Source organism: Oncorhynchus mykiss, chromosome 6 (assembly GCF_057628025.1).
Source record: "Oncorhynchus mykiss isolate SJ-2025 chromosome 6, ASM5762802v1, whole genome shotgun sequence".
In the NCBI taxonomy this organism is placed as follows: Eukaryota; Metazoa; Chordata; class Actinopteri; order Salmoniformes; family Salmonidae; genus Oncorhynchus; species Oncorhynchus mykiss.
Genome location: NC_143027.1, coordinates 26,460,066 through 26,477,244, shown reverse-complemented (window position 1 = coordinate 26,477,244; position 17,179 = coordinate 26,460,066). Strand labels below are relative to the sequence as shown.

The window sequence follows — 17,179 nt, the reverse complement described above, 5'->3', positions numbered from 1 at the left end:
ACTGTATGTTGATGGCTGTAGATTAATAATTTGTCGCTTACATGTCAATATCAGACAATATCATAACATTGACAGTGTCACGACTTCCACCGAAGTCGTTTCCTCTCCTTGTTCGGGCAGCGTTCGGCGGTTGGCGTCACCGGTCTTCTAGCCATCGTCGATCCACTTTTCATTTTCCATTTGTTTTGTCTTGTTTTCCAACACACCTAGTTTCCATTTCCCTCATTATTTGTTGTGTATTTAACCCTCTGTTCCCCCATGTCTTTGTGTGGAACTGTTTGTTGTAAGTGCTTGTGCTCTTGTTTACTGGTGCGCGTCGGGTTTTTTGTACCCATATTCTGTTGTATTTTTATGCCGTTGGTTTTTGGATTAAACTGTTCCGGCTACTACCTAGTTCTGCTCTCCTGCGTCTGACTTCCCTGCCACCAGTTACGCACCCCTTTACAGACAGAGATAGTACAAAATACAATAAACGTAAGTACACTGTATCTGATGATAGACACAAGGAAGTTTCGTGATTAGCATAGAAAAAACAGTGAATTAGCAGGGACTAATATGACCGTCACATCTCGAGCATGATAGCTATCTCGCTCTTACAGCAATAACATACAATTGCACATTCCAGGATGCCCTCGATATCTAACAGGTACTGTACACATATACTGTATACATATAAGGAAATGTACATAATGAACTCGTACACATTGTAAATATCAAAATAGAATATAGTATTTCAGAACGTGACCTAACGCTTGCATATCAATGTTATACTGGGAAGATTTGATGATCACCATCTCCCCTATCTGCAAATGTAACCAATGGCCTAACACCTTATTGATATGTAAATTCATCCAACCAATAGGAATAGCTAAACATCAAATATACATTTCTGCAGAGGCAAGTGGAAACATAACTAACCCTCTTACATAAGAAACACAGAGACTTATCAACATGTTCATGTTGGGGGCCATTCATCCACCAGCAGCACATAATCAACTCAGAGACTTATATAAAGGTTTCCTCGATGACTTTGGCAATTTGGCTCTTTGGAGAGCATAGGTTGAAAGTAGTTAAGTCAAGACCCAGTTTACATACAGAGGACAGGAGTCAAGCTCTTTTTGCAGTTCCATTTTGCTACTATATGGTGTTAGTCTGATTGATCCCTTTGGCAGGGGGCTCTAATTAACACAAGGACATTGATTTCCTCCCCCAAGGGCCTCCTGAAGAGGCAGAGACACCTCTTATCACAGCTGATAGATATTATTGCCTACTAACAAACAGCTGACAGTATCTGATGCCAGAGTGTGGGGCAGGAGAAGGTGAGTCAACCATGCGCCGTTAGATCCCACTCTCAGGGATATTGGATGCTAAAACACATCACAGAGTGAGATTCTCAGTGCTATCATTCTAAATCATATCTTATACAGTACCAGTAAAAAGTTTGGACACACCTTCTCATTCCAAGGTTTTTCTTTAGTTGTAATTTTTTTTATACTACATTGTAGAATAATAGTGAAAACATCAAATCGATTGTCACGTCAGGGCGTGACACCGATGAAATAACACATATGGAATCATGTAGTAACCAAAAAAGTCTTAAACAAATCAAAATATATTTTATATTTGAGATTCTTCAAAGTACCCACCCTTAGCCTTGATGACAGCTTTGTACATTCTTGGCATTCTCTCAACCAGCTTCATCAGGTAGTCACCTGGAATGCATTTCAATTAACAGGTGTGCCTTATTAAAAGTTCATTTGTGGAATTTCTTTCCTTCTTAATGCGTTTGAGCCAATCAGTTGTGTTGTGGCAAGGTAGGGGTGGTATACAGAAGATAGCCCTATTTGGTAAAAGACCAAGTCCATATTATGGCAAGAACAGCTCAAATAAGCAAAGAGAAACGACAGTCCATCATTACTTTAAGACATGGTCAATCAATCCGGAAAATGTCAATAACTTTGAAAGTTTCTTCAAGTGCAGTTGCAAAAACCATAATGCGCAATGATGAAACTGGCTCTCGTGAGGACCACCACAGCAAAGGAAGACCCAGAGTTATCTCTGCTGCAGAGGATAAGTTCATTAGAGTTACCAACCTCAGAAATTGCAGCCCAAATAAAAGCTTCACAGAGTTCAAGTAGCAGACACATCTCAGCATCAGCTGTTCAGCGGAGACTACGTGAATCAGGCCTTCATGGTTCAATTTCTGCAAAGGACACCAATAATAAGAAGAGACTTGCTTGGGCCAAGAAACAAGAACAATGGACATTAAACCGGTGGAAATCTGTCCTTTGGTCTAATGTGTCTAAAAATATAATTTTCAACAGGACAATGACCCAACACACATCCAGGCTGTGTAAGGGCTATTTCACCAAGAAGGACAGTGATGGATTGCTGCATCAGATGACCTGGCCTCCACATTCACTCAACCTTAACCCAGTTGAGATGGTTTGGGATGAGTTGGACCGCAGAGTGAAGGAAAATCAGCCAACAAGTGCTCAGCATATGTGGGAACGACTTCAAGATTGTTGGAAAAGCATTCCAGGTGAAGCTGGTTAAGAGAATGCCAGGAGTGTGCAAAGCTGTCATCAAGGCAAAGAGTGGCTACTTTGAAGAATCTCAAATATAAAATATATTTTGATTTGTTTAACACTTTTTTGGTTACTACATGATTCCATATATGTTATTTAGTAGTATAGATGTCTTAACTATTATTCTACAATGTAGAAAATAGTAAAAATAAAGAAAAGTCCTTGAATGAGTAGGTATGTCCAAACTTTTAACTGGTACTATGCATGTGGAATGAGACAGATGGAGGAGTCTGGCTCACCAATAGGATTTGTTTTTGTTCTGCCAATAGAACTGTAAGCTCAGGCATGAGAAGAAATGCAAGTACAGTGTTAATGCTCCCTATTCTACTGCTATGGGAAACTGGTCTGGTCTGGTGCTGTACTGTATGTTATATGTCCAAAGAGATGTAGAGGCCATCATTTCAATCTTCGTGAGCACTATCTGTACCTTGTTTCTCTCCTCTCTCTGTGTAAGACTGCTTTAGTAAGCAGGTTTACTGCAGCAGCTGGTGACTACTGCTTTGGGGCCCACATTGTGCTGTCACCATCATCAATTCAACTAATGCAGAAACTGTGTCTAGGTGAGATTGAGGAGCAGGTGCGGGGAGCTGGAGTCATTACCCTGTGCTGATGAGAGGTCACTGTTTCAGAGATTTTGCTTTGCTATCTTGTTTTTTACTTCACTGAAGAGCCCCAAATACTTTTGACATGTATCCACCATTTTATCACCAGTAGTCTTTCTACTGTTGTGCAAGAGACTATTGTGAGTTAATCATATGTGACAAAATGAGTGAAGAACTTGTGTGAACACAGCAGGGAGCTTTTTAGGTGTACATTTGAACATGCTGCCATGCCTCATATCACATAGTACATTTTGATTAGGAAATAATGTCAGTTTAATAAATTAATTATTAATAATAAATTAAGCAAATAATGAAGAGTTAATTTTCATTGACAGGATACCTGTGAGAGCTCAGCGAAAATGATTGGGGAATTATCTTCCCATATGAACAGTGATGAAAAATTACCCTTAATTTTTGTGTCTGCAGCTACTTTCATGAACACAGATAGTATGCAATTCTCCTCAGAGACATGTATTTAATAAACACGACAAAGTCCCTCATAAACGCTCATCAGCACGCAAGCATACAAACTCACATGCTAATGCACGCGAGTGCGTCATTTAATACCCATAAGCGCAGACTCAGACACACCCCCTTATTGCTACGAATGCTTCAGATAAACCATGAGGGCGCACTAAATCACTGTTGACTGTGTTGTGGACAACATGTAGCACTAAATGCGAAGATGGCATGATTGTTATAAAGACTGTATAAGACATGTAGTAAAACTGCACCTAACAGGAGCTAAGGATTGATCATGTAGCCTACATATGATGGAAGCGGATCATTGGCGTGAAGGGTAAGATGATATCCACTCCTATTTGATGATGGAATGAAAGGACGGGTTTCAAAATTCTCCTTTTTTCCTCTGAGTACGGACACAACATTTTGGTCTATTTGAGCGTGTGATTACCTCTCCTCGGATGATGTCTTCGATGCTCAAATACATTGGGTCAGCAATGCCGTGCCGCATCAATAAACGAGGACAAAGTGTGCTTCAGATCTTGGTGTGCCAAAATCACACCTTTGAAAATAGAAAATCTCAATGATCACTGTCCTTTCAAATGCAGACATCGGATCCAATCATGACACTGTTACAATAGCGCATATTAGACCTATTGTATCAATGCATTTTCCCAACAGTTGTTTCTGTGGATAAACTGTTTACTTTCTTATCAATTGTTTTGAGGGAATTTGACAATTTGCGACACGGACAGGTTGCCTATGTAGGTTAAGTTGGATTCGTTTCACGTAGAGAGAGTGCATAACTGGCCCGTCGAACATCTATTAAAAACTAGCCTATTTGAATGTTTCAGTGTGTGCTGAGTGTATCCAGGCGACATGGCATGTGGTATGTGAGTGTAGCCAATGTTATTTGTAATAGTTTACAGTGTTAAAGTGAAAGTGGTCCCGCTTGCCCCTGATGCACTTCTGTAGCCTATGGAAAAATATATATATTTTTCTCTTCCATCGATTATATAGGCCTACATAATCATGGGCAAGTATTATATTGTGTATAGGCCTATGCATAAACCAAATAAACGATGTCTGTCGCCTACTCTGTATACTGAAGACATTACTGTCAGGTAAATGGCTATTTTCTCCAGATTGCAATGATTTCCTAATTTTCAAATGAGACAATGCGAACAGAGTAGGGCTATCACGATTCAGCCATATAATGTTAATTCTGATATCCTTTATTTCAGCAACATCAGAAGAGACAAAAAGTTACACATTTCAGAGATCCACCATAGTTTAGCTCAAAGGTGTGTTTTCTTATTTTATTAGCCTCAGGATAAATAGCCTTCTTTAACCAAAGGACATACAGTACCAAGGCAATAAATCTGCATCCTCTGTGACCGTTTATTTAAAAAATGCTGTCACTGATGACTTACCATCTAAAAGGACATTCAATGCCTTTATTAGCATGAGAGCAAATCAGGCGACTTTGTTTTGTTGGGCGATATGGATTATTATGGATTGCATAATGGTGGAAAGAGGGTATGATTGTACACACACACACACACACACACACACACACACACACACACACACACACACATACACACACAAACACACATACGTCTGCACTTCAATGTCAGTGTTGTCAATTTACCCACTTTCTGAGTAATACTGTATATTATTAATTAATTCCAGAATCTTTGCTATTTTGGGTAGCATGGCTGACACAGATGTCAGATTGATTAGAGAATATTCATGCTTCAGTGGCATTTCAGTGGTGGCCATCAATTAGACAGCGACCAATGTAATGAAAAATAAATAGCCATAATTAAAAACATTTATCTTGTCAAATAATATTTGGTTATGCTTCATCTTACAGTCTGCCACAATATTTACTGTGTATTTCCTTAGAAATAACATTGTAAAATAGTAGTAACATAATAATAATCCAATAATGATATTGTTGACATTAATTTAAACAAACACACCATTTAAATATTTTGATACCAGGTTGTTAGTTACCAATTGTGTTATATGGTGTAATATTAAAAAAGGACATATTTGCTGTATGTTGAAATCGGGTTTGAAAATTGCAATTACAAGATGAGTCAGTGACTGTAACCATGGTACATTATTTAATAGTATCTGTAGGTCTGGTAAGGTTATGATGGCTGTGTGTAGATTATATTTAGGTGTGTTGTGGAGACGGGGGAGACGTTTGGTCAGACCTCTCTCCTCAGGATGAACAGATGGTATCTCAGGGTTAGCTCATGGGCGAGAGCCAACAAGGGAGCCTCTATGTTTGTCTCTCTGTCATGAAAATATGCTTTAAAAGTCGAAAAAGCATTGCAAGCAAGGTCTATGTGCAAAAATATTGAAATGTTTGCACTATTTGAAACATGGATACTCAGATACTCCCTTATTCTTGGTTTTAAACAGAGACACATTATTTATATTCCATTTCTTCATATAAATAGTGGTCAACTATACCCCTTTGTTTATTACAATGTACTGTTGTATAAGATATGAATAGCAAGCTATGTACTTGTGAAATACTCTGTGTATACTGAAAGCCACTATTCCACTGAATCTATTCTGTTGAAAATCTATTTATTGTGTGAAACAAAGAGTCAGTGATCTTGACTCTTGAAAACAAACCATTGGCATCTTATATAGCCTTTATTTTTGGGTGGGAGGGGATTGACTGTTGTCTACAATCAATGGAAAGGGAGTTATTTACTGAGGAGTTGCCAGTCACTGTTATACTTTTTGTATATATTGTCACGACTGCTCCCGCTCCCCCTCACTGGCGCTCGAAGGTGCCAGGCTCCCCAGCATTACGCACACCTGCCTTCCCCCGTCATGTGCATCAGCGATTATTGGACTCACCTGGACTCAATCACCTCTGTCATTACCTCTCCTATATCTGTCTGGTTCCCCGCTCTGTTCCCTTCTTCAGCATTAATTGTAATTTGTAGTTGTTTACCTGTGTGCTGACGCTGTTCCTCTTTTGTTATCTGTCTGTTCCTGAATAAATATTGACTCTCCGTATCTGCTTCTCATCTCCGGCGTCGGTTGTTACAGAATGCTGAAGCCTTCATACGAAGCATCGGGGAGTGCTGCTGATGGAACAGGGGGTGTCTAAGCCAGCTCGTCGAGCTGTCGCCCTAGCTGGTGCGAGATGTTCTTGTCTCGGTTGGCTCGAAGCCACCCATCCCACATCGGGCCTCAGCCGGATCGTCAGATTTTTACGCCTAGCCAGCTCATCAGGCTGCTACGCCTCCGCCGGATCACCGGGCTCCCACGCCTCAGCAGGATCGACAGGCTTTCACGCCCCAGCCGGATCGTCGGGCTCCTATGCCTCAGCCGGCTCGCCAGGCTCCCATGCCTCTGCCGGTTCGTCGGGAGTTTACACCCAGCCGGCTTGTTCAGCGCCCGTGCCTCAGCCGGCACGTCAGACTCGCCCAGGTGGGACGCCAGGTGGCACCCCTAGAGGGGGGGGTACTGTCACACCTGCTCCCGCTCCCCCTCCCTGGTGCTCAAAGGCGCCAGGCTCCCCAGCATTATGCACTCCTGCCACCATCGTTACACACACCTGCCATCCCCCCGCCATGCGCTTCAGCAATTATTGGACTCACCTGGACTCAATCACCTCTGTCATTACCTTAACTATATCTGTCTGGTTCCCCGCACTGTTCTCTGCTTCAGCATTAATTGTCATTTGTCGTTATTTACCCGTGTGCTGACGCTGTTCCTGTTTTGTTACCTGTCTGTTCCTGAATACACTTTGACTCCCCGTACCTGCTTGTCATCTCCGGCGTCGGTTGTTACATATATACAGTGCCATGCAAACTTATTCATCCTCCTTAGCATTTTTCCATTTTGTTTTATTACAAGCTGAAATTTAATTTAATGTAATGGACATACACAAAATAGTCAAAATTGGTGAAGTGCAATGAAAAAAATAACTTGTTTCAAAGATAAAATATATATGTTTTAAAACTGAAAAGTGTTGCGTGCCAATCTATTCACCCCCTTTGCTATGAAGCCCCTAAATAAGATCTGGTGCAACCAATTACCTTCAGAAGTCGCATAATTAGTTAAATAAAGATGGCCGCCCACCAAAAATCATGGCCCATGCAAGGAGGGCATTAATCAGAGACGCAACAAAGAGACCAAAGATAACCCTGAAGGAGCTGCAAACCTCCACAGCGGAGATTGGAGTATCTGTCCATAGGACCACTTTAAGCTGTACACTCCACAGAGCTGGGCTTTATGGAAGAGTGGCCACAAAAAAAGCCATTGTTTAAAGAAAGAAATATGCAAACACGTTTGGTGTTCGCCAAAAGGCATGTGGGGTGGCAGCGTAGCCTAGTGGTTAGAGTGTTGGACTAGTTACCAAAAGGTTGCAAGATCGAATCCCCGAGCTGACAAGGTACAAATCTGTCATTCTGCCCCTGAACAAGGCAGTTTGCCCACTAGGCTGTCATTGAAAATAAGAAGTGTTCTTAACTGACTTGCCTAGTAAAATAAAGGTGTAAAAAAAAATATGGAAGAAGTTACTCTGGTTAGACGAGACAAAAATGTAGCTTGTTGGCCATCAAGGAAAGCGCTATGTCTGGTGCAAACCCAACACCTCTCATCACCCTGAGAATACCATCCCCACAATGAAGCATGGTGGTGGCAGCATCATGCTGTGGGGATGTTTATCATTGGCAGGGTCTGGGAAACTGGTCAGAATTGAAGTAATGATGTATGGTGCTAAATACAGGGAAATTCTTGAGGGAAACCTGTTTCAGTCTTCTAGAGATTTGAGACTGGGACAGAGGTTCACCTTCCAGCAGGACAATGACCCTAAGCATACTGATAAAGCAAGACTCAAGTGGTTTAAGAGGAAGCATTTAAATGTCTTGGAATGGCCTAGTCAAAGCCCAGACCTCAGTCCAATTGAGAATCTGTGGTATGACTTAAAGATTGCTGTACACCAGCGGAACCCATCCAACTTGAAGGAGCTGGAGCAGTTTTGCCTTGAAGAATGGGCAGAAATCCCAGTGGCTAGATGTGCCAAGCTTATAGAGACATACCCCAAGGGACTTGCAGCTGTAATTGATGCAAAAGGTGTCTCTACAAAGTATTGACTTTCATGGGCGTGAATAGTTATGCACGCTCAAGTTTTCTGTTTTTTTGTCATATTTCTTGTTTGCTTCACAATAAAAAATATTTTGCATCTTCAAAGTGGTAGGCATGTTGTGTAAATCAAATGATACAAAACTCCCAAAAATCTATTTTAATTCCAGGTTGTAAGGCAACAAAATGGGAAAAATGCCAAGGGGGTGAATACTTTTGCAGGCTACTGTTGGTTTGGATCCTTACACAATCATTCCCAAAGTGCTTGAAACAAACCATTGAATTATGGTTTAGTGACTCTTTTTCTCTAGAGTGAATGATTACAGATACAGATATCTGTACAGATACAGTTTTGCACTATTTTCATGACCAGACTTTGTATGTAAGATCCCACTAAGACTAAGTCTGATTTGCCATTACAATACAATACTGATAATTTACGACCTCTTAGAAATGCAGTTCTTTTTTTGAGGGGAACATCCACAGTTTCAGTATTTGTTACTTTAATTGTTTCTCTCTATTTAAATGTCAATTTTTGGGCCTTGTCTATATTAGTACACTCTTAGAAAAGCGGGTTCCGAAGGGGTTCTTCGGTTGTTCACATAAGAGAACACTTTTTGGTTCCAGGTAGAACTCTTTTGGGTTCCATGTAAAACCCTTGATGGAAAGGCTTTTACATGGAACCCAAAAGGGTTCTACCTGGAACCAAAGGGTTCTAGCTGGATCCAAATAGTGTTCTTCAAAGGGTTCTCCTATGGGGACAGATGAAGAACCCTTTTAGGTTCTAGATAGCACGTACTTCTAAGAGTATGTTTCTCAAGTGTTGATCTTGTCCAAGATATTAGTCTTAGATTTAGATGCTGTGTAAAGCATCTTGGCAATATGATGGGCAGTAAAATCGAGATTTCCCACTCTCCTAAAATTAGAACAACCTTGTGCGGGACACTGCAGAAAAGCACACCGCAACATGATACAATTAAATCCTTCATCTGTTTCTTCTCAAGCTGTGTGAAAATCCACAGATTACAGGCTTCAAGTTTAAGATGCTTTACTAGATGTGAACTTTTCCTTCTTTTCATTGGATCTGGAATGAAATAGGCCTACCGTATGGAAGATAAAAGTGCTGAATTAAATAATCATTTGATTATTTATTTTGTTAATCTCTGTCATCATAACATGTTAATGTCTGTGTAGAACCACTTCTGTGTATGTTTTAAATGGATATAAAATGCTTTTCTCTTTCTTTTCTCAGGCCATATTGATCTTGAATCAATCTGAATGGGGAGATCGGAGGAGTCCCTATAAGATGACACGCACAGATCCCCCTGATATACTGGTATCTACTCTGTATCGGGACATCAAACTAAATCCCATCACTGGGCACTCCATTTCGCTCAGCCCCTTCCAACAATGTGACTCGCAAATGATTGACAAACTGGAGCGACACACGGAAACCATTAACAAAAGACACTGCCGTAGCTTTGACTACCTTGAGTCATTGGACGACCCACAGCCCGTTTCTGCCTCAATGGAGTATCCTTACAAGAGGACTGAGCATCAGAGGATGCATAAAGAGGTGACCTGGAATGGCCTGGATCATCCAGGACACCTCCGTTTCTCGTCCCCTGATCTGTTCAACATTAGACTACCCCCACCACAGCATGCCAACCCAGACAAAACCACCACGAGGTCAGATTCAAAGAAAAGGACAAGATCAAAAAGTGCTCCCAGAGTCAAGACCACCCTTACCCCTGTGCCCATGTCAGTCTCTTCACCGGTAACCAGGAGAGGACGAGGTGTCCCACAGGCTGTACCAAACGCCCCTCTAAGGACATCTGAACCACACCGGGACTCTTACTCCTCTAACCAGGCTTTTTCGAACGAGGTACACCCTATAAAACTGCAACCACACTCTCCCCTCTACGTCTCAGACTGTTTCTCTGAGGAGAGTAAACAGGATGAGCCAGCCATCACTCCTCATGTCAGGTGTCGTGTGGATATCAAGCCAGATGCAGCGGTCCTGCAGCACACATCCAGGAGGTCTCAGAGCATGAGGACTGAACATCCCTGGCAGAGATACTCCTACTTCAGTCAGAGCAGAGGTCTGTCTGTGCCACGGCAGGTACGGACACCCACACCTAACGACTGTTACAGTGGCGATTATCGACAAACATATCAGTACACTACCTGCGGGCCCCCCAGCTACATCCAGCCAGTAGACATGCGAAGGGTGCCCTCCACTATAATGCCAAGGGAATACTTGTCAAGGGAGCAGAGGACTCTTTCAAACCCCAATATACCCACTAAATTCTTCTACACTGAGGATCCGACCAGATACCCTGTCCACCCCTCTGCTAGAGCATACTATCAGGATGATAATTCCAGCCTCACCAGCCAAGGCAGTACTCTTAATGGTCAGTATGTGCATGATCCACGGACTCGCTGGGTTCACACTCTCCCAGTCCGGCCATATTACACAGAGCAACACATGTCCAGCAGAGACCCTGTGCAGGCTGTCTATACCAGACCTTACTCCACAAGCGAGGCAGGGCCATACTTTGCTCAAACACAACAGGCAAGAGCATACTATGGGGAAGAACCCAGGGGCTATCCCTGTCAGTCTAATGGCTCCAGGATGTTATACAGCAAGCCGTACAACCCTCCAGCAGAACAGTATATTCCTTACAGGGCATATCACACGGAGGGCCGTCGACGTACACAAATGTCCCAGGCCTATGCAGATGACTGGTATTGTTCAAGTATATCTGGATACTCTAACCAGTCCACTCAGCTGACACCACAGAGAGTAAGACAAGAGCCAGTAATGTCCCCCTGGTTTGAAAACAGTTATGTGGAGCCAAACAGACTGGGAGCAGAAGTCAGAAAACACTCAAAGTCCTGGGACAATATTCTTTATCCTCGTCATGACAGGGAGCAAGCAGTGCCGTGTGGACGCAGCTATGATAATCTGTTATACCAGGGGAGACATGCTCTGTTTCCTAATGATACACCAAAGCCAGTTATACTCAATCTATCTAGTTCACCAAGGCGCTATGCTGCCCTGTCCCTCTCTGAAAACTCCTTAGAGAAAGGTCCAAACAATCCTGGAAGGAACACTAAGGCTGGGCTATGGTTTGTAACTCCTGAGATCACGATAACCGACAATGACATACGCGCACGCAACCACAAACTGCAAGATGTGCGTTCAGCCACCTGGGATGCACTGGATTGTGAAAAGGTGCCAACTCTAAATGTTCTTCGTCATCAAGAGCAGCCATCTGAGTCAGCGGAGCTGACCAAAGACAGACAACACAAAGATTATTCCCTGCAGCAGAGCCTAGAGCAACTGGACGAGCTGCTAGCTGATCTTGTCACTGACTACAAACCCTCGACCAGCAGGCGGCCTAGTCAGGATCTAATGGACCAACTAAAACAGTTGATTAGTGAGGATGATGAAAAAGGAAAGCTAATATCTTCAGGCCTAGAGAGTCTAGGAGGCCTAGAGAGTCTAGGAACTCTGAGCTCACCAATCGCCTCCACTAAAACCAGCCCTGACACAATCAAAGACCCAGACAGTGGGTGTGATGGCTTACAGAGCATACAAAGGAGTCCAGAGGAGATCTCCCCAGACCACAGCACAGACGACGATGACACCATGATGTGTGCCAACAAGAAGTGCAAGCGGACAGAGACCCTGTTCAATGCCTGTCTTTACTTCAAATCCTGTCATAGTTGCTACACCTTCTACTGCTCCCGGAACTGCCGTCGGGATGACTGGGACAGCCATAAAGAGAACTGTCTATATGGGCGTATCAGTAGTGTGTGCAGGCACATGCTGAAGTACTGCAGAGAGAAATCTGAGATCCATAAAGCCTTCTCTCGCATTGCCAAAGCTGGCTACCTTTCCAGAGGGAGAGGCATTCTTTTCCTGGGCTTTGCTAGCCCAGGGACTGCTGACAACTTCCTGAAGGTTGGGCTTGAGAGCCTTGTCATGTCCCCAACATATCTGTCTCTAAGAGAGCTGGACAGCTTCAAAGACAACCTGGGGGATTACTGTAAGGACCTGCAGCAGGCTGGCAATGAGTATGACCCCAATGAATGTTTTCTCTTGAATGTATCCATAGCTGTTGGTGAACTAGTGCCTAACAGACCTTCACCAAGAGTCCAAATACCAACAGTCCGAAAATATGCAAAGATTTCGTTGGCCTCCTCCAGCCCAGATAAAAAGGTCTTCAAGAAGGAAAGTGACATGGAGACACTCATTCTCACCCCGCCACCAGGCACACCTGATATTGACAAAGAGGGAAAGGAGGGTATGAAAGCCAGAGAGATCTGCTTTATCAATATCCAACGTGAGCTCAGGACCAGGGGAGTCTTCCTGCGTCATGAGTATCCCAAAATATACCGTCAACTCTGTGAATTTGTGGAGAGCAACAAGAGATTCACGCCCACTACCATTTACCCCATAGATAAGAGAACAGGGAAGCAGTTCATGTGTATGATCATGGCTGCTTCTGATCCCAGAACGCTAGACTGGGTGGGTACCCCCCATCTCCTGGATGATATTATATAGTACTGACCTGTGCACCTCTGATGTCACCTATATGTACGTGTATGTACATGTGATTTAACAGATATTTATGATGTATTTTACATCAGAAAGGAAGATTGTTTAAGGGATACTTCAGGATTTTAGCAGTGAAGCCCTTTATCTATTTCCCCATTATCACATGAACTCGTGGATACTATTTTATGTCTCTAACTAGCACAATTACTAACTAGCGTTAGCGCAATGACTGGATGTCTATGGTAACTGCCAGCATGCTAGTAGATACCATAGACTTCCACTCTTCGTGCTAACGTTAGTTAGCATTGGCTCGCGAAACTACCTCTAACTTCCTTCAAACTGGATGCAGAGACATAGAAATGGTATCCATGAGTTCATCTGACTCTGGGGAAGTAGAAAAGGGGCTTAATTGCCAAAATCCTAAAGTATCCCTTTAATAAGACTACCAGTAGTAATGTTTGCATATGAATCACTAAGAATTAGATATAATTTAGAAGTGATTCATGCAAACAATGTGCAGGAAAGGTTGACTGATGTTGCACACACAAACAAACTATAATGTAACACTTTATCATTGTCGTTTTTGGTTGAAGTAGCATTGTTTTGATCCTGTTACACTGAAATAGTTTGATCTGCATGTAAAATGGTCATACTGTATTTACAAGTCATTATTTAGTTTTAATCCCTGTTTAGACAAGGTACTGTCTGTGTTGATACCATATGAACTGGGTTGGAACAAGCACAAATAATAAAAAATATAACTGAATATAACTGAGGGAGGCACTACTATTAAGAGCATTTCTAAAGTAAACTAGATTAAAGCTTCAAAGCATAATCTCCACTAGTGTTCTACTTGTTGAAGCTTTTCTCAGCAGCTGGAATATATTTTAAAAATACTGACCGTTGTATTTCTGCAGATGCTTCAATATATCCAGAAATGATTCTAATTTGAATATCAAGAATCTCTTGAAATTGCTGTGTTGTGCCAGGGTCTGGGTAGAAATCTTAGTTAATACTCTTAATATCACTGCTGATAATAATACTTTCATTATGGCTACATATGGATAAAAAAAATCAGGTGTCTACATCTAGGCTCTGAATCCTCTCACCCCTTGAGTTTCCCAGTTGTTGATTTTGTTTCAGGCATTTGAATTGCACCCTCTTTCATCACTTTGTTTAGATTTTGTACTGATTCTACACTGCTAAATTCATTGTAACACGCTTGATAACTTGTTTGATAGTGGCCTTCAGTAGAAAATGCATTTGACAGAAAGCAATGTGTGGATTTGTTTTGTAAGGCTTGACTCTTGACTGTAAATTAATGTGGTGCATTTGCTTGACATTGCAAATGAACATTTATTTTGCCTAAAGCACGTTATTTATATTCAGGTATTTTAATATTGATTATGCTCATGATAAGACTGACAATGGTTATAATAAACTGACATTCAATGCTTGGGAATTGAATATTATTTTCGAAGATATATGAAATATTAGTACTACTATTTTTGGTTGATGAAAAAATGTTTTAACTAACACATTTGTTGAAGAATATCTATTAATATCCTATTCCGCCCAATGTATTTCATACCTGTAAATGAACACACAAATGCAATAAAAAGAAGAAACAAAAGAGCAACTTAACATTTAAACAGGACATATTGGTAATGATAAGTTGGAGCTTTGAGCTGCTATGAGCTTCTTTTGCACTTGAACATACATTATACAGAATGTCTCCTAATGCATCTACACAGCACTGAAACAAGCATGTTATGTTTCCATTGATAGAGCCTGACAAATCTAAAGTTGCTATTTTTTCCTCCTGCAAGATGTCACCCAATTTTCTATTTGTGACGTTTATAACCCATGTATAATAAACCGAAAATAAAGATTGACCTTTCTCTTTGCATTTCTCTTCTAGAGTAAACCATGCAGAGCCTTATATTCAGACATATCAAGGCTCTCGAGTAAACTGTACAAATCACTAAAACAATGATCATACAATGTGATACATAGACTAAGTTGAAGGACACATTAACAACTTGGTATTTAGTCTTTCCCCTTTATTTTTGTTGGTCTTACAATTTAGGACCAAAATAAACACTATGTATATGGAAAGTCTGTAGTTATTCACACTTCTATCAGATAGCCCTGAAGGACAGTCGGAATTACTTGAAGACTGAATAAATTGAACATCCTCGTCTAACTGATGCATTGACAAACTGTAAATCAAATCAGCCATGACACGTTAAAGAACATTCTCTGCACTGCAAGCTAGAACTCCAGAAAGCCTACAGCCCATTAAACAGACCAAGACAATGTAGATAATCATTTAAATGGTATCTCAATATTACTTAAATGTTGATAGTGACTGAATTTGCCAACAGACACTATCCCATCACGATAGTGCATCACCCTGCAATATGCAGGCACATGTGAGAAACCAGCACTACAGCACTACTGCTGCTCCTAAAATAGACATCTCAATATTATTATGTTAGAGAGTGCTGTATCTTTGTTTTTCTATACAAATGGAGCTGGATGGAGAGAAAAACCTGGAGGAAAGCCATTTTGAAGAGTGTATATGAAATTGTAGAACTTGAGCACCACCTATTGATGAAATCTAGACATTGCTAAAGTGGCAAATCAGAAAAGTCAAAAACTGTCCCTTCATATTATTTGAAAACAAAGTTTGTAGCTTATAGCCTACAAATCTGTTTTATTCATACTCAGTCTATATTGAGAAATATTCTATGACTAGATACACACTATATTTTCTCCAGGAGGTATCTTTGCCACTCTAGGTCTATTATCCTAACATTTGAAAACAGATTGTTTATGAACTTCACAGACTGCAACTATGGCCCAAATTGGAGTCCAGGGTCCCCTATGGGTCCTTGAGGGTGTCCCAGGGGAGTTCTCAACAAGGTGGGGGGGAAATATTACATTTCTTTCACACCCATATTTCACTCTGAGTCAAGATTGCCTGCAGAACGCATCAGGAGAAATTATGATCATAGTTATTCTCTCAGTCATAATTAAGAAAGTAAACGTGTCTATTTTGTCAATTAACACACAACAGAGAGAGAGCGAGAGGGAGAGAGAGAGAGAGAGAGAGAGAGAGAGAGAGAGAGAGAGAGAGAGAGAGAGAGAGAGAGAGAGAGAGATAGATGGTGGACTAGACTAGGCAATTGGCCCCTTTATTTAATTGTGCAAGGAGTATACATAATTTGAACCATAGAGATGCCTCCAACATATATACAGTGAAAAAACATAAATAAATGAGGTGTGCTTGTCATAAACAAAGATTTTCTAGATTCTGCTTCTCCAGCCTTAGCCTTGAGATGAAACTTTTAGGGACTCACTTTAACATTAATACTTTAAGAAATAAGGAGATAGGTATCTCATTAGTCAATGAATGTAGAAATGTATAACGGCCAACCCAGCAGACTGTCGACCAATCAGGTCACGCGGTTGCTAAACTAATCGTCACGAAATCCCTTGTAAAAAGACAGGGTAGTGCTTATTTTCCTCAAAAGTACGCTTTGTCACGATTTCAAAACGATACGATATTACAAATAACAAGTAAAATATCTAAGATCTCGGAAATTATAAGTAATGTTGTCCTTGTTGTTCACGTAATTCATTCTAATGTTGGATTTTTGAGCGAGCGCTCAATTCACTCCCATTAACCCCTTGAAGGAGTCTCTATGGGGGGTGATAATGGCCATAATTAAGCCCAGGAAACTGTACCACTGTGTGGCTGCCTTACTAACGTCTGCATGTCACCTGCATGTTACGTTAACATGTTACGTTAACTCCCGTCAGAGGAT

General features: G+C 41.3%; 1 pseudogene across 1 annotated transcript; it reads left to right on the top strand.

Moving 5' to 3' along the window:
• The first annotated feature begins 3,773 nt into the window (after positions 1 to 3,773).
• Positions 3,774 to 15,238, top strand: LOC110525606 (apical junction component 1 homolog pseudogene; annotated as a pseudogene). Its single transcript, XR_016496942.1, has 2 exons — positions 3,774 to 3,989; positions 10,032 to 15,238. The product of XR_016496942.1 is annotated as an apical junction component 1 homolog pseudogene (transcript).
• Positions 15,239 to 17,179: the final 1,941 nt, after the last annotated feature.